Source organism: Lepus europaeus, chromosome 2 (assembly GCF_033115175.1).
Source record: "Lepus europaeus isolate LE1 chromosome 2, mLepTim1.pri, whole genome shotgun sequence".
Classification (NCBI taxonomy): domain Eukaryota; kingdom Metazoa; phylum Chordata; class Mammalia; order Lagomorpha; family Leporidae; genus Lepus; species Lepus europaeus.
In genome coordinates, this window is record NC_084828.1 from 149,748,044 (window position 1) to 149,767,028 (window position 18,985).

At 43.8% G+C, this 18,985-nt stretch overlaps 1 protein-coding gene across 1 annotated transcript in view; it reads right to left on the reverse strand.

The window, feature by feature from the left end:
- The window catches only part of NEK11 (NIMA related kinase 11), a 326,453-nt gene that overhangs the window by 94,409 nt on the left and 213,059 nt on the right, over positions 1–18,985 (reverse strand). The window lies entirely within an intron of this gene.

Sequence of the window (18,985 nt, forward strand, 5' to 3'; positions counted from 1 at the left end):
CAATTTCTCCTCTTATTCCTTGGGATTGGAAACGATGCAAGCTTCGCCTCTGCCAGGGGCCAGCCAACTTCCTGCAAAGGAACAGGTAGTATATATATTCCAGACTTTGCCCGCACAGCCTCTGATGCAACTCCTCAGAGCTGCTGCTGTAGCAAGAAAACAGCTGCAGTGTAAAAAATAAATGCACGAGCATGGTTGTGTTTTAGTAAAGCTGTATTTACAAACACAGGCACTGGGCTGGATGTGGCTTGCACCCCAGTTTGCCAGGCTCCTGGCCTAGGTGATGGAGAAGCCTCTAGATTCTGTGTTGGAAGCAATCACAGAACTCCTGAAGCTAAATGCCTTCATTTTACAGCTAGGGAGGTGGAGGCCAGGGTCACAGAACTAGAAGGGGAAGGGGCGGAGTCAGGATTAGAACTGGGTCTCCCCTATCCCTGAATGAGTGCTCGGTCTGCTCCCCTACAGAAGCGCCGTGCCCAGATGAGGGTTTCCACGTGCTGACTTTGAAAGACCTTGAGCTCTGTAGAGGAAAGCCCCCCCCAAGGACCGCTCTGCGTGGAGACTGTCCCGCTTGCTGTCTCATTTCTCCACCTCTCCAAACGGCCGTCCTGGGCTCCTTAGGAGAAGAGCAGGGTAGCAGCAGGGTGTTGAGAAGTCTGTGCCGCTCTGCTGAAAGGCTCGGCGAACTCAGCCTTTGCGAAGGGTTTTCCTTGGGCTTCTACAACGACAGTGGCCATCAGGACGCTGACGACACTGCCTAAGAATCTGCAAAAGGGGCTGGTCTTCGTCTTCACACCATTACCCCAATGCCCAAAGATGGAGAATGTACCACCCAGATCCCACCGTAGTCCACGGGCCTCCAGCTGGAGCCTCTTCAGGAACTGCCCGGACTTGGGGGTGCCCTTCTGGGGAGCGTCCATCCCCTGACTGATCACGGTACAGGCAAACAGTGTGGCCGCCTTGGCCTCCTCCAGCAACTCAGAGCTCCCTGTTTGGCTACACCTCACTGCTCAACTCTTCCCTCGGCTTCACCCTGCATCCTTCCCAGTCTGCCCACTGGAGTCACCCCCAAGGGAATGTGTGCCTAAATATCCCACCCACTCAACTCTTGTCCGAGGCCACCTCCTGGAGAACCCGGCCTAAAATGCACGGCTACTGGGATTGGAAGGGAAGGACTGGGGCCTGGAGAAGGCTGACAAGGTCTCTTTAACAAGCTGAGTATTTGGTAAGAGCAGTAAGAGATGTGGTGATGTGACCATTCCTATGGCCCCTGCACATCACCAGTTCTCTCAGAGAATTCTTTTTCTTTTGGGGAGGGGGAGGTTGGGGAATTATATTTTTTTATTGTGAAACAATTTTTTTATTTATATAAAGTGAACAAATTTCATGTATTTCATATACCAGATTTAGGAGCACAGTGATACTTCCCACCCCATCCTCCCTCCTGCCCATCACCCTCCTTCCTCTTTTCTTATTCTTCTAATTTTTATAAGGGCCCATACTTTCAGATTATTTCATATCACAAGATTAACCCTCCACTACATAAAGAATTAAACAAAAAGTAAGAAGGAAAAAAAAAAACTGTTCCACAACAGTAGAGACAAAGATTGTAAACAGTAACCAATTCTCAAAATGTCAATTCCACTCACACACATTACATTTTTTGTACTCTGTAGACCCTAGATCAGGGAAAACATAAGGTATTTGTCTTTTTGAGACTGGCTTTTTTTTTTTAACACAACTATTTTCTCATTAATATTTTTTTAGGATTTATTTACTTATTTGAAAGGCACACATGTCAGAGACAGGGAGAGAAACAGAGATCTTCCATCTGCTGGTTCACTTTCCCAAATGGCTACAATGATCAGGGCTAGGTCAGGCTGGTGCCAGGAGCCAGGAATTCCCTCTGGAGCTGGGTTGCAAGCCGAGCAGCGGGGAATTGAACCGGCCCTCATATGAGATAGTAAGAAGTAGCTTAACCCCTTGTGCCAGAACACCAACCCTTCACTGAGTAATTTCTGTAGGCAGAGGGCAGAAACCACCACCTACGGAAGTCATCACAAACCCGGTAGCAGCAGCATGTCAACGCCCCACTAGGAGACTAGAGAAGAAAAGCAAACAGAAGGGAAGGGAAGGAGGTAGAATCACCTCGAACACTTTCAGCAGACATATGAGGGCGCTTCAACACGCTCGTGGAAAATGGACTTGACCCTTGCTCTGGTGCTTAGGATGCCCTAATCTGATTCCTGCCTGTGGCTTTCCTGCTAGTGCGTACCCTGGAGGCAGCAATTATGTCTCAAGTGATTGGACTCCTGCACCCACGTGGGAGACCCAGACTGAGTTCCTGACTCCTCCCTTGGCTCAGCACAGCCTTGGTCATTGCAGGCATCTGGGGAGTAAACCAGCAGATGGGAGAGCTCTATCTGCCTTTCTCTCTCTCTCTCTCTGCCAATAAACACTTTTTGAAAAAGATAAGTTAATCTTGGTGCAAATTTGCTTAAGATCCATGCATATTAAGTCTTAAAAATTCATGGAAAATACATATTATGAAAAGAACTATAAATGGACTTCAAAAATATTTTGTACCAAAATTATCTTTTAATTTCATTTTCACAAATTTTTTGAAGTGACCTCAGGTTCAGCTGATGTTATGAGCTCACTTAGAGGAGTTGGGTTTGAATCCTGACTCTGTGATATCTGATAAGTTACAAAACTGGAACTCAGCACCCTCACCCACCCTCTGGGCCCTGGCAAAGTGTAAAAGCAGCAATACATGTAAAGGTGTGTTACTGGTGCAGAGGCCCAAGGTAAACTTATGTTGCCTCTCTCATCCCCAAGGCACCCACCAGTGTTTCACAGAGGACAGCTTCACAATAAATAAATAGCATTCTGTTGCTTACACCCAAATTAAACAGCTGGGGGAAAGTGGATCCTTGGTACACTTAGGGGAGATGATAAATAACGCAAAACAGGAACCAAATCAACTATTTTTTACTACATAGGTTTTTCACACTATGTTTAGTAGAATTGGAAAAAAAATCAGCAACAACTGGAGTTTTGGGGCTTGAAAGTTTTAGTTTCCTTATGAAAAAGCCTCCAAGAACAGCACCTGTCTGTGTAAAGAAGATAGGATGCGTCTGGGGTTTCACTGGGCACATGAGATGCAGGCCCAGGTTAAAAAGGGAATTGTAGATGCCTGACCCTAACGCTCTCATCTGTGCTTTCCCTGTTACTCCAGTAACCATATTTTAGAAGTTTCATTATTCTCGTCTGCCGACATGGAGAATGTGAGCTTTAAAAACAAAACCTGCTTTTCCATACAGCAGGCTGGGCTGGCTTCAAGACTGACAAAATACTTAAGGTAAATAGATTAGTACTTCCCGAGATCTCTTTTAGTTGAAAACCCTGTAAGTTATTCATGTACATTGCAAAGCAAAACACACACACACACACACACAGAGGGTGACTACACTGAGAAAACCATGATTAACACTTGTGTTCCCAGGAGGTTGTGTACAGGCATATCTGTGTGTGTTTATGTGCTGTGTTTCAATCAACCATGGTTATGTCACTGCATTAGTTTACAACATCTTTCTTACCAAATGAATATATAACAACACCATCATTTTTAACAAACTGTAAGGAACTTTTGTTCTAGAAGATATTTGAACATTTATTGTAATTGCAATTTTTCACTATTATAAACAACACTGTCATGAGTATCCTTGTATTTTTGTTTGTTTTAAATATTTTATTTTATTAGAGAAGTAGAGTTCCAGACAGTGACAGGGAGAGACAGAAAGATCTTCCATCCACTGGTTCACTCCCCAAATGACCTCAACAGCCAGAGCTGAGCCAGGAGCCAGGTGCTTCTTCTGGGTCTCCCACATGGGTGCAGGGACCCAAGCACTTAGGCCATCTTCTACTGCTTTCCCAGGCCATAGCAGAGAGCTGGATAGGAAGAGGAGCAGCCAGGAATAGAACTAGCACCCAAATGGGATGCCAGCACCATAGGCAGAAGATTAACCCATTGTGCCACAGTGCCAGCCCCTTTATGTTTGTTTTTACACACAACTCTAATACTCTCTTTAAAATAAATGCCTAGACATAGGTCAAACATATTTTATTCTTTCAGCTTAGCATTATCTACACGTTAAAAGGAAAACCTTTTCTAGATTGTAAATAACACTATCATCAGTGGGGTCACAAATGTTAAAACTGAATGCGAGATGAGGCCGGCACTGTGGTGCAGCAGGTAAGGCTGCAGTGCTGGTATCCCATATGGGCGCCAGTTTGAGTCCCGGCTACTCCATGTCCAGTTCTCCGCTATGGCCTGGGAAAGCAGTAAAAGATGGCCCAAGTCCTTGGGCTCCTGCACCAACGTGGAAGACCTGGAAGAAGCTCCTGTTTCCTGGCTTCAGATTGGCGTAGCTCCAGCCAATGTGGCCAACTGGAGAGTGAGTCATTGGATGGAAGACTTCTCTCTCTCTCTCTCTCTCTGACTCTCCTTCTCTCTGTGTGTAACTCTGACTTCCAAATAAATAAATCAATCTTTTAAAAAAAATTGAATGTAAGACAATTCTATTATAAAATTGAGGAGTGGGCATTTGGCCTAGTGGTTAAGACATTGCGTCCCACTTTGGAGAACCTGGGCTTGACACCTGGTTCTGGTTCCTGAGTCCAGATTCCTGCAAATGCTGGAAGACAGTGGTGATGGCTCAGTGACTGGGTTCCTGCCACCCATGCGGGAGACCTAGAATGCTTTCCCAGCTTCTTGGCTCTGGCATGGCCTGGCCCCAGCCCAGCCCTGGCCGTTGCAGGCATTTGGCGAGCGAATCAGCGAATGTGAGTATTCCCTCCCTCTCTGTCGTGGTGCCTGAGCAAGCGCAGAGGAGCACCACACACTGACAAATTTGACGATCCGTAAGGACGCTGGCAGTGGTGAGAGCAGACTCTGGCCATAAAGAACTCTCAGCCCTGCAGCTTAAAGCAACAGGGTTTATAAAGGTGAAAACCACAAAGAGGAGAGGGAGGAATGGTTACTAGGATCAGGGGGCTTACACTGTTACTAGGGTCAAGCTGACCTAAGGTCTATGTGACACTAATATTAATTACAATCTTTTTTTTTTTTTTTTTTGACAGAGTTAGACAGAGAGAGAGAGAGAGAGAGAGGTCTTCCTTTTCCATTGGTTCACTCCCCAAATGGCCACTACGGCCAGCGCACTGCGCCAATCTGAAGCCAGGAGCCAGGTGCTTCTCCTGGTCTCCCATGCGGGTGCAGGGCCCAAGCACTTGGGCCATCCTCCACTGCACTCCCGGGCCACAGCAGAGAGCTGGACTGGAAGAGGAGCAACTGGGACAGAATCCGAGGCACCAACCGGGACTAGAACCCAGGGTGCCGGTGCCGCAGACAGAGGATTAGCCAAGTGAGCTGCAGCGCCAGCCTACAATCTTGACAATAGACAAATTAGAATCCTAACATTAACCCAGGAGCAGCCTATCATTTTTAAGCTTGAGTGATCATGCCTGGGAATTTCTGTGCTCTGCCAGTGGGATGTAGTGTACTGTTATTGTATGAGTATTGGTATTGTCTGAGTTTTAGATCATAGTTTCAGACCAGAATCTCACGGTGTGGGGTGCTTTCTCAAGATGGAGTCTCAGGTGCTCTAAAATGGAGTCCCTACTGTTAAGGTATTACTTCACTGTCTCACAATAATAATAATAATAATAATTTGTAAAAAAAATTGGTTCTATCTGTTAAAATTTATTAAGAATAAGCACTTTGGGGGCCGGTGCTGTGGCATAGCAGGTTAAGCCACCACCAGCAGTGCCAGCATCCCATATGGGTACCAGTTCAAGACCTGGCTGCTCCACTTTCCATCCAGCTCTCTGCTATGGCCTGGGAAGGCAGTAGAGGATGGCCCAAGTCCAACCCCTTGGGCCTCTGTACCCACGTGGGAGACCTGGAGGAAGCTCCTGGGCTCCTGGTTTCTGATCGGCGCAGCTCGGGCTGTTTCGACCAATTGGGGAGTGAACCAGTGGATGGAAGACCTCTCTCTGATTCTCCTTCTCTCTCTGTGTAACTCTGACTTTCAAATAAATAAATAAATCTTTTTTTTAAAAAAAGAATAAGCACTTTGTTTTAAAAATTATTTATTTATTTTAGAGGCATAAAACAGAGAAAGAGAGTTCCCAACTGCTGGTTCACTCTCCAAATGCCAACAGTGGTTGGGACTGAGCCAGGCCAAAGCCAGGATCCAAAATGGATGGCAGGGACCTCCATGATTTCACATTATCTGGAATTACAAGTGGAGCCAGGACTTGAACCTGGGCACTCTGGTTTGGGATGTGAGCACCTCAACTAGCATCTCAACTACCGTGCCAAACACCATTCCAGTGCTTTCTCTTAAAGTTTTGTCTTTTAACTGAGGATAAGAAAAAGGGTTATAAATACACAACCCGCAACAACATGGATGGAACTGGAGGTCATTTTGTTAAGTGAAATGGCCAACAAGAGAAAAACAAATACAACATGAATTTGCCTATCATATGTGGAATATAAAAAAGTTGATCTTGGGAGTGAGTGTTTAGCCTCATGATACCTGCATCCCACATCAGAGCATTGGGGTTCAAATCCCACTCCAGTTCCTGACTCCAGTACTTGCTAATGCAGACCCTGGGAGGAAGAAGCAATATCCCAAGTGACTGGGTTCCTTCCACTCGTGTGGGAGACCTGGATTGAGTTCCTGGCTTCTGGCTACGCCCTCTCTCAGCTCCTGCAGAGGCATTTGGAGAATGAATCAGCAAATGAGAGCTCTCTCTGTCCATATCTCAAATAAATAATAATAACCAAAAGTGTATCTTGTAGAAATTAAGAGTAGAAGGGTGGTTATCAAAGGCTGGGGAGACTAGGAGGGACAAAGGGACAGAGAAAGTTGATTAAATTACAGTTCCAGACAGCTAAAAAGTTCTGGTGTTCTGCACAGAAGGGCAACTAAAGCTAATGATAATATATCATATATTTTTCTTTTTTAAAAATATTTATTTTATTTATTTGAAAAGAGTTACACAGAGAGAGGTAGAGCCAAGGAGAGAGAGAGGTCTTCCATCCACTGGTTCACACCCCAAATGGCTGCAATGGACAGAGCTGCCCCGATCAGAAGCCAGGAGCCAGGAGCTTCTTCCTGGTCTCCCATGTGGGTGCAGGGGCCCAAGGACTTGGGCCATCTTCTACTGCTTTCCCAGGCCATAGCAGAGAGCTGGATCGGAAGTGGAGCAGCCGGGACTAGAACCAGCTGGCACTGCAAACCAGGGCTTTACCCTGCTGCACCAGTATGTTTTTCTTAAAAGCGTTAGAACAAAGGATTCTGGAATGTTTTCACCACAAAGAAATGTTAGATGTTTGAGGAGACAGATGTGTTTATCTGTCTGGACATTACGCAGTGTATGCATCTATACATTACATACCCCATGAATATACATGATTTTTAATATGTCAGTTAAAAATGAAAGAAAAAATAAACAAAAATAATCTTCCCTTTCCCCAAAAAAATCTACGTCCTTAATTTTTTTCTTCGGTTTTGCTCTAGTTCAGTTTCTTAATTCCACCTTCTAATTCATGACTTCCTAACACAAGTTAAATTCTTAAGTTTTTTTTTTTTTAATAAAGACATTATGTATGACTAGGATTCCAAAAGATAATGCAAATATCTATAATTTGTTGAATTCCTACTGTGAGATGGTGTTTGTCTATATGTGATTTAATCCCCACAACTGCTACATGGGTGAGTGTAGCTAGGTCGTTTCCATCTACAGGATTTGAGACCAGGAAGTTTTCCACTCCTAGAAGAGTATCTGAGATGGAAAGGGCACTCATTGATTAGTTTCTCCCTCCAAACTCTTATATATCAGACCTCAATGTATTTGGTTATCCTTTAGGTTATTTTTGTTCAGTTTTATTTCTCAAACACAGCTATAGTAAATACAACAATCAGAAGAAAGAAATGTGATAACAGTAGCGATTGTGTTCTCTGTGAATTCCTTACGTTTCTACCTTCTAGGAGAATCTGTTCAATAACTGTTGGTCAAGGGAATAAATGGATTAATTTGATGTTCTAAAAAAATTCTTGAGTATTTTTGATATTTTGACTATGATTTTAAGATTTCTAAATTAATTTTTCTACTTTTTTCATGTTTTCTCTTTTTATTTTGTGATTTTTTGCCTTTTTAAAGAAAAGTGATTGTTATACTGTCATTATGAAATTATAAATTTTTCTGAATATCTTAATGACCCTAATCAGAACACAGTTTTCCGATTCCTGAATAAATTTGATGTTGCTGAGAAAAAACCATAAATGAAGCCTTGGGTGGAAGTGGGAGCACTTCCTTCTCGGGTTTCCTATCCCAAGGGTTCTCAAAGTGTGCATCAGCATCGCCAGGGACTTTGTAGAAAACCAGATTCTTGGGCTCCGTCTCAGACTGACTGAATCCGAATCTCGGAGTGGGGCTCAGCAACCTCACGCTTGCTACAAGCTGAGAACCACTGGCCAGCCACTTTCCATCTGCCCCACTCATCTGTGGCCCACTACGACCGGCCTGGCGTCCCAGTCACTGGGTCAGAAATGTCAACACTACCACTAACTTGGAGCTCCTAGAAGACGAGAGCTGTATCTGAGAGTCGTTTGCGTATCCTGCCCTGGTGATGTGCTGGGAAATGCTCAATGAGTGCTTCAGAATTAAGTGAGCCGTGGGTGAACACAGCCTTACTCATGTTCTAACTTTTCATACAAACAACTTCTAGTATTTTTAAATAACTGGATACAAATTTCTTTACTGACCCAATCAGAAGTGGCCCCAATCAGAAGCAATTGGTCTGGTGTCTAACAAAGAACAGCTCAATGTTCTCTCTTCCAGAACAGACAGTTGGCACAGTTCAAACGGCCGGGTTGATCTGTTCACTTACCAGGACCTGCTGGCACCACGGGGGCTGGGCGGGCTGGCTGATGTCCCTCTGTGCTGTGTGCTGTCAGATGCCCCGGGAGCATTCCTGAGCAGCTTCTGGGGGCTGAGCTGGCTGGCAGGGGATCTGTCCTGCCTCCTGTCCTGAGCTGAATGCTAGGAGATGCTGCTGTCTCAGCTGAGCACTCACTAGGCAGACCTAGGGCCAGAGCCTTTGGTTCTATAAGTGAGATTCTGCATTGTCCACCACCACCTGCTGTGGTCCTCTATGCAGGTGACAACACCGGGCGGATTCTCACTTTTCGTGAAAGGTAATCTGGACCATTGCTGTCTGAAGCACCTGGTTCCTCTACAGGCAGCAGCACAGAAGATACGCCGCGAAATAATTACCTTGCCTCTTAGTTTCCATGGAAGCAGCAAGAGGAGATGTTTCCACAAGACGCTGCAAGGGCCAAGTCTCCTTCCATAAATCTAGGGTTTTTTTTTTTTTCTAAGTTTTATTCTCACCATAAGAAAGTTCATCACTATTGTAGATGTCCATCATTTTGGGCCGCAAGCTTATCTTTCCCTTACTGAAAGAAGCTTCTACTTTGTGAGACAGGTACTGCCTCCCACAAAAACTACAAATGCCAGAGACTAACTCTGCACTCTCCTGAGTTGCTAGGTGTGGACTATGATCAGCCTCTGGAACCAGGCATATCCCCCCTAGATTTCATACCAGAGGTTGAAAATGAGTTCACCCAAGGCAGGGTTGGGGAAGGAGTCATAGCCACAGCCATGTCCATAGGGCACCAGTGGTGGTCAGTTTAGTACACTTGCCCAGTGTCCAACATTAGTGGCCTTGAGGACACTCAAGGAGCCCTGTGGAGAAGCCCGGGCAGAGGAGAACCGAGGCAGCTGTGTGAGTCACCTGGGAAATGCTTCATCTGGGTCCAGTCAAGCCTTCGATGCCCATGACCCCAGCTGACCTCAAACTACAAATTCAGAACTGCGCCAGAACCTCCCAGCCAAGCCTCTCCTGAATTCATGATCCCAAGACACCATAAGAGCTAATACATGATTATTGTTGTTTTCAGCCAATACATCTTGGGGTAACTTGCTATCAGCCACAGATAGCCAATATAGGCACTGAGCTTTTATGGAGTGTCAGACTAAAAAAAATAGGAAAAATATTCCTGCGTTTGTCTTAAAACCAGCTTTGAAATCATTAATTTGGTTGTTTCACTGTCTCCATAGCAGCCTACGTTACACCAAGTTTTGAGAACTTCATGTTAGAAGAAACGCTTTCAACACTTTAACTTTGCCAGAATTTATTTGAGCAAAGAATGATTTCTGGACCGGGCAGCTCTCAGAACCAGAAGAGGCTCAGAGAACTCCGCCCTACAACGTAGGCAGACAGCATTCACAGACAGAATGGAAGTGAAGTGCAGCAACAGCTAGATTGGGTACAGCGGGGCGCTTGCCTTATTTGTTCACGGTCTGCTCAGTGGTGAACTGTGATTGGATCTGAGCTGCTATGATCAGCAGACACCAGCCATTTGTTACAAGATATACTCCTAAATTAGGCTTTCAGCTGCTTTGCTCCTAAGTAGGCTGCAGCTACTTACTTGTGGACTCAAGGCACAGAGGTTGTCTCAGGCCAAATTTAGTTTAACATTAGTAATAGGAAAAAATAGGGTATGTCCACTGGAAATGGATACAATGATCTTAAAATTTATTTGGAAAAATTATTGTGAGAATATAAGAGTGATTTGAAAAGACAAGAAAACAGGACAATCGTCCTATCAGACATGAAAACACATTGCATAGAGGCAGTGGAAACAGGGACTTTGGTATTGCTAGAGGATTGATAAGGCAGGTCAACAGATCCAAATGGAAAGTAAGTCATAAATAATATCCAGGAGTGGTGGTAAATTAAACAGAAAAAATAAATTCCATTGTAATAAAAACTCAAGTGTAAGATCAAGAAAATAAAATCCTAGAAGAAAGTTTAGGAGTCTCTATATAAAAATTTCTTTAAAAAGAAAACTTAGCTTATGTAGACGTTAAGCCATGTTTGCCTGAAGTTAAGTTTTATTTACCAAAACAAATAAACCAACAATAAATAAAAGTGAACATGTTAGGTAAAACATTGCAACACATATGATAGAAAAAGAGAAGATATCTTTTTAAAAATGAACTCTTCCGAATTTATATTAAAAATGTCATACAATTATGTTTCATGGGCAACTGAGAGAAACAGGAAATTCACCAAAGAGCTTTTGCAAATGGCTGATACGTACATGAAAACTGGCTCAACACCTCCAGTAATCAAATAAATGCAAATTCAACAGGGAGATATCTTACACCCATCAGAATAGCAAACTCAAGTGATAGCACATTCTCATATGGAGGTTGTATGTGCTGATGTTTGGGAGAGTGTTTGCACTGATTCTTACCCATCACAGGCAGAAGCATGACTGGCTATAACCCATTTGGAAAGCAATCTGGTAGACTTGAGTAGAGTTTAGCGTTTCACAGCTGTTCCACACTCCCTGGAAATCAAGTGCTCCAGGATGAGTTTTGCAGCATTGGTGATAGTAGTAAAAATGTGAAAAGAAGAGGCCGGCGCTGTGGCGCAGCAGGTTAATGCTCTGGCCTGCAGTGCCAGCATCCCATATGGGTGCCGGTTCAAGACCTGGCTGCTCCACTTCCAATCCAGCTCTCTGCTATGGCCTGGGAAAGCAGTAGAAGATGACCCAAGGTCTTGGGCCCCTGCGCCCATGTGGGAGACCCAGAGAAAGCTCCTGGCTCCTGGCTGGCCATTGCAGCCAATTGGAGAGTGAGTCATCTCTCTCTCTCTCTCTCTCTCTCTTTCTCTCTCTCTCTCTCTCTCTGTGTGTGTGTGTGTCTGTGTGTAACTCTGACTTTCAAGTAAATAAATAAATCTTTTTAAAAAAATGTGAAAAGAAAGTGACCGGTTCACTAACCGGGGTTGGTTGAGATTGTGGGGCGGGTGTACCGTGAGAGACTCTGTTTCCCGTGACCATTGTAACAAATCACCACCAATGTGGTGGCTCCCCACAGCAGGATGGAGTCTCTCACAGTTCTGGAGCCCAGTGGTCCGAGACGGGTTTCCCTGCACCAAATCCAGGTGCCAGCGGGGCCACACCCCCTCCAGGGGCTCCAGGGGAAATCTGTTCTCTACGACCTCCAGGTTCTGGTGGCGGCCAGCATCTCTCCAATCTCTACTTCCGTCTGCACATCACTCTCTTGTCTGTGTGAGCTCCCCTGCCTCTCTCCTATGAGGACACTGGTGGCGGCTTTAGGGCCCACGTGGACCCTCCAGGATGGTCTCCTCATCTCAGATCCTTATTTACTCACATCTGCAAAAGCTTCAGCGTGCGAGGCAGCATCACCCGCTCCAGGGATTGGACATGCCATCTTGGGAGAAGCCACCATTCAACCCTTTAGCTTGCCATGAAGTTATTGGGGGAAAAAAACACAGCAAAGAAAGCACTTATTGGGGAAACCAAGTTGATTTCAAGCTGAACAATTCACACTGCTGGCCTATTTATACTCAAGACTACTAAGTGGTTGAAGTTCTACTGATAGAATCGAGTCCATTTTGCCCATAAGTTGACTACATGATGTTAGTCAACATAATATATAAAGTTACAAAGGAAAAATAGAGTATAAGAAACTAGTTAAATAGTCAAAGCAGGCAAAGTGTAGTGAAGATAATTAAAATAAGTTTATTTTAGAATATATTTTAAAATTGATTTAGTAGTCAAATTGGAAATGATGTGTAAACTCACTATCTTAAAAAAAAAAAAAAGATTGTTTGCCAGCTCTGTTGATTGAATTTACAAAAGCTAAGAGTTCATGACAAAAGTCAAAGAGATGTGAATTCAAATATGTAATCATAAATGCCATTCAAAACAAGAGTGACTATATTAGGATGCTTCATTTTGCATTAGTAAGTCCAGAATGTCAGCCTGTATAGTTTTTCTGCTTCTTCAAATAAGTGTGTATATACTTACAACATATAGAGATGAAAGTTTTTCTATCTTAATAAGTAGAAAATGTGGATAACCTGTGAGTAATCTAGATATTTCCAAAGTAGTTAGAAATTTATCAATAGCAATGACACCAATACCACAACAACCAAATAGAAAGGTCCTTTTGTGTGATGCAAGACAACGGGATAGTTGAATGAGTCATAACAAGGACTGATGTGTAAACTTGCACCCTCAGTTCCTGAACAATGAGACTTTTAGATGACCCAACTAATAAGGCCTAAAGAACTATGTGATGCATATAGAGGCATTAAGGGAGAGACAAGAAAAGGTGTGAACTGGAGAGGTTCCATCTATGCAGGGAACCTTGAGCAGGTCAGGACTGAAGTTGGAAATCTCACCTATGTTTTAGATATTAACCAAGAATCAATTGGTTTTTGTCTCCAGACTGGAACTACAGGTGATCTAAGATAGTCTTCTTTTTCTTTGATGTTAAGTAAGATTATTGTAAACCAAGAAAGCTATTCCATAATTAGAAAAATAATATAAAAATTAATTGATATTACAAGTGTATAGATAAAATAATTTAAATGTAAAAGTAACCATATGTCTTGTAACTTCATGTCATTTTGGTGTGCATTATTTGTTTTAAACTGCTTGAATTTCTAAAGTGAATTTAATATATTTAACTCCTAACTTTGCTCAAATGCTCAGGAATACTTGCTTTCATCTATCATTTGAATTTTAGAAAAAATTTTTATAAGGGCATGACATATGCCTTAAACTTATGAGTAAGCAAAATATAAAGGCATGATATATCATTCGGCAAGTAACGTTTAAATGCTTAGACAAATACGTGACAAATAATTTGGCCTAGTATGTTGAACACCAAATCGAGTGCAAGTGGTAGTATTTCTCTCTAAGCCAAAGGTGATTGGACATTAAAGACCCTAGTCAAGATCTTTTACGAGAAAAAGAAGGCATTATTTACTCAGGAACATGATAAGAATGGACCACTAAGGTAATTCATGTCATATTTGCAACTAAGATGATTCAGACAGACACCACCCAATAGAACCACTTACGACCCCCGAGCAGGAGCTGCCTGCTCCTGCCAGTTCTCCTCACAGGCTCCTCTTCATGCCGCCCATCCCTTCCACTGCAGGCTCTTCCCCTCATCTCCTTATGGGCAAACCTATTCTTGTGTCAGGAGTGACCTCAGACGCTACCTTCTTCTCTAAGTTTCCTTGGTTACTTCTATTCTCCCAACTAAAGGAGCCTCCCCCTTTTCCGAATCCTTCTTCTCTTGTCATAGCTATTGAGGCCTTTGTCTCAGTTCCCCTCTGAAATTATAAACTCTCACGGGCAGGAACCAAGTCTAATGCATCCCTGAAGCCCCAGCACAACGCACATCCTTCCTTCTACAAGGTATCCTAACTTCAATGAAAGCATGATGTAACAGGAGCAATAAATGAATTAATGATTGCAGAGTTTCTCTTGTAGTTACAAAAACTCAATTACTGGATGTTTTTCTGGATAACAGGAATAGACAGAATGCTACTTGCTAAGAGGATGATTAGTAATATCGTTGTGGGAATTTATTTATATTACAGTCTTTTCCCTGCCCTCTCACCATTGCCACACATCTGTCAGATGAAGGTGTCTGGCAAAGTAGCAAACAGGTAGCAGGTTCTCTGTAAGTTACTGCTAATTTTGAGTCTGATGCATTGTTCTGAGTTTTAAAAACTTGCAGAAATTTAAATTTCTACAAGACATAAACAGAAGGGACCAGAGCAAACAGATATTATGCATCCATATCACATCAAAATGACCAAAATGGTTTATAATCCAAAATATCCCTCCTCTCCTCCTGATGACAGTGTTTTCAATGCACCAATAACCAACACTATGGGGAAGCCATCCTAATCATTATGAGATATTCTTTCCTGTCAAGGTGAGAAACAACGTAGTGTAAGGTTAAATGACTGTCAATCATCCCAGCACTTAACAGTTAAGAGTCTGAAGACTTTAGGAAGAGGAAATTTCTAAGGGAGTCAGATGACCTGGTGTCTTCTCTTTTCTGTATCAGTCATACATTTAGTAGAGATCAGCTTGTACCGAAGCTCAGTGAAAGAACTGAGAAAGCCAAACTGATCGCAAACATCAACACACTAAAGGAATCTTAATTGGCAGAAGCGTCTGGAGCATCTGTGAAATTCTAATTGTTTCTGTGACAACATCCAGTTTAGATGCACAAAGCCTCTTAATATAGTTTACCACAGACATGTATAATCCTGCTGGTGACTTCTCTCTAAAAGTACAGCTAATTGCTCACATATTTAATAACGCCAAACTTGGTGTGTCACCTTGGCTTGTAATGCAGTTACTAAGAAATATAGAGACAGAATTTTCCTTCTTAAGTTCAATGGAAATGAGTATGGAGGTCATCTTCTGTCTTTCTTACTGAGAAGTGATGGGCCTGACCAGTTACTACGGTGACAACCAATCTGCTGATGTGTTTTCTATCTCAAGTCATTCCTTCCATAGCGCCCTCCTTATTGTTTATTAAAGGTGAATTTTTGTGACCATGCTTAAAAACCCACAGAATAAGGTTCAAACTCCTAATGTTGCACACGAGATTCAGCATGGCCTTGGCCTTATATAGACAGGTTCATCAATCCCTTCCTCACACTTTACATTTACACGCAACACCACCAACTTCTCCATAGTCTTGTGCATATACTCAGTTGTTTCACAACTCTGAGCTTTCACACTGCCTGACATTTCTAGAGACACTTTCTAGAGAAAGGTTCCATCCATCAACCTATGCTATGTGTTAGGCTGAGAATTCTCCAGTGACCATGGCCTTGCTCAGCCCTCACAGACTCAGGGATTTCAAGCCTTCCACTCCTCTGTGAAGCCTTTACTGGAGTGCACTCCAAAGTGGGTGCCCCCACCCTGCGATGAGCACACACTGACTCTGTTCACAATATATCCATCACGGTGCCCCTTAATTATCTTCTTCCCTGACCACTCTGAAAACTCATGAAGGCAGGGACCTGGTTTTCTTCAAGACTCTGGGACTCTATCTGCCTTATTTGTAGGAAAGGGAATGAGGGGGAGAGAAAGAGAGGACAGTTTCCAGCCATGGAAATATTATGTTTAAAATAATCTGACCTCGGTGAAATGGCCCCTGCCTACATTCTTGGCCATCCATCAAGAACAGGACTTCTGCTTTTCCTGTGGCCTTTTACATTTCTTCCCATATTCCCTCTCCTAAGTCTTCTTAAGTTACTCAGTGTCCTGCTCAGGACTGGCCACCCTTCTTATATCCTGGGGCGCGGGAGGGGTGGTATTTAGGGCTTTGTAAATTTAATGCCTCCACTGGGACAATAACTTATTCCGTAGGTATGAAAAAGCACCCAGAGAGCACTTCCTAGTATTGTTCCAAAGCTATGCACTGGTCTGTCCTGAACCCCACCTCATCACCAGGATCACATTCCTAAAGCATCTCAAAATTCAACCCCTCCTGCAATGCCTGGGACTGCTAGACCTCCCTGCATATAAGCTACAGATGCTGACGGGGAGGCAAAAATTCACTTCTATGGAAGCTCAGTCAGTCCTGTGCACAGTGCCAGAGAGTGCAGCACACACCGAAAGGATCACAGAGAGGAAGACAGGAAAAATCTGGAAGGAAACTTTTAGCTTACGGATAAGTTTTTCATAATTTCTAAGAAATAAATTTTTATGTCATTCTGTAGTGTTTTTTCTTGAATTATAAATGGGGTGGGTGTGCATAGAACAATTTCAGGGCTTCAGGATTTTAGGGCCATGGTTCTCAAAGCATAATTTGGACCCAGGGCATCAGCAGCTCACAAGCTTTTAGAAACACAAATTCTTGGCCACACAGCAGACCTGAGCATTAAGCACACTGAGTCTTTCTGATGTATCCTCAAGTGTGAGAACAGTTGATGCGAAGTTGCAATCATATCTTAATGCTATAGACAAGACTAATAAGAGGGGTCTTCAAAAAGTTCAAGGAAAATGCACAGTATGAAAAAAATCATGCATGGGTTTCAAAAATTTTTTTGCACAAAAATAAACTAACTCTTGATTTCATTTTTTTTCCTCTTTTTTTTTTTTTTGACAGGCAGAGTGGACAGTGGGAGAGAGAGACAGAGAGAAAGGTCTTCCTTTTGCCATTGGTTCACCCTCCAATGGCCGCCGCAGCTGGCACGCTGTGACCGGCGCACCGCACTGATCTGATGGCAGGAGCCAGGTGCTTCTCCTGATCTCTCATGGGGTGCAGGGCCCAAGCACTTAGGCCATCCTCCACTGCACTCCCAGGCCACAGCAGAGAGCTGGCCTGGAAGAGGGGCAACCGGGACAGAATCCGGTGCCCTGTCCGGGACTAGAACCCAGTGTGCCGGCGCCGCAAGGTGGAGGATTAGCCTAGTGAGCCGTGGCGCCAGCTTTGATTTCATCTTTTAAGAATATTTTAAGGTACCCATGCACCCTGAATATGGAATACAAAAGGATACCTTTTTTTTTTTTTTTTGGACAGGCAGAGTTAGTGAGAAAGAGAGAGACAGAGAAGGTCTTCCTTCCATTCGTTTACCTCCCAATGGCCACTACGGCCGGCGCTGTGCCGATCCGAAGCCAGGAGCCAAGAGCTTCCTCCTGGTCTCCCATGCGGGTACAGGGCCCAAGGACCTGGGCCATCCTCCACTGCCTTCCCGGGCCACAGCAGAGAGCTGGACTGGAAGAGGAGCAACTGGGTCAGAATCCGGCACCCCAACTGGGACTAGAACCCAGGGTGCCGGCACCGCAGGTAGAGGATTAGCCTCGTGAGCTTCGGCGCTGGCCAAGGATACCTTCTAATTCAAGATTATTGAAACTACACAAATGAGGAGTCATTCATCCAGTCCATTCACCTGTGATGGAGGAAGGGAAAACACCACTGTCCCTGCTTTAAATAGAAAGAAAACTGAATCTGGGATCAAGGAGAGGGCCAAACCATTGCACACATATTTTCAGGGTTGTAAAGTTAAAAGCTTGCTTTGTCTAAATCACCAGAAAGGATATATGCATCTCTCTTCTTTCTGCTCTTGTTCAAGATGTCTGGGAATGATATGCAGCATCTTAACCTGCTCAACAGGAAACTGGATATTTCTCTTTTTTAAAGATTTATTCATTTATTTGAGAGGTAGAGTTACAGAGAGAGAGAGAGAAACAGAGAGAAAAGGTCTTCCATCCATTGGTACACCCCCCACATGGTCACAACAGCCTGGGCTCGGTCAGTCCAAAGCCAGGAGCCAGGAGCTCCATCTAGGTCTCCCGCATGGGAGCAGGGGCCCAAGCACTTGGGTCATCTTCCATTGCTTTCCTAGGCCATAAGCAGAGAGCTGGATCAGAAGACAAGCAGCTGGGACTCAAACTGGAGCTCATATGGCATGCTGGCACTGCAGGCAGAGGATTAACCTAGAGTGCAGGTCTGAGGACACTGGATATTTCCAAAATGCTTCAACAGATGCTGAACAAGAGTAATGCCTAACTCAGTTCACAGAGGTTTCATTTTTTAAGTTAAATGCTTATACTTTGACTGTGTAAGTTTAAACTGTCCTCTTATATTACATTAACATTCTGACACATAGTAGCAACCAAAACAACCAACTTTAACTATCATCAGAGCTGGCGAGTTTCCAAAAAATATAATTAATATAAAGCAGACAGCAGCTGCCTGAGCCATCTCAGAGCCTCGGCCCCGTAAGACTATGTGAAGAGATGGTCTTCATGGTTCCCATGTAAGATTCCATGGAATCCTGAAACCCATAAAGTTCTCATCCATAATAGAGGGTCCTTCAGTGAGCCTCCTTCCCAGCCAGCTATTTCAAAGGCACGTGCCACCGTCATCTCCATGTCTGAAGCCGTACTCCACGGAGCCCTTCTACTTAAGCTGCAGAATCAGTAGGACTCAACCACCCTGCTAGCATAAGAGGTCACCGTGAGAGGTCACCAGAGCAGTAAGA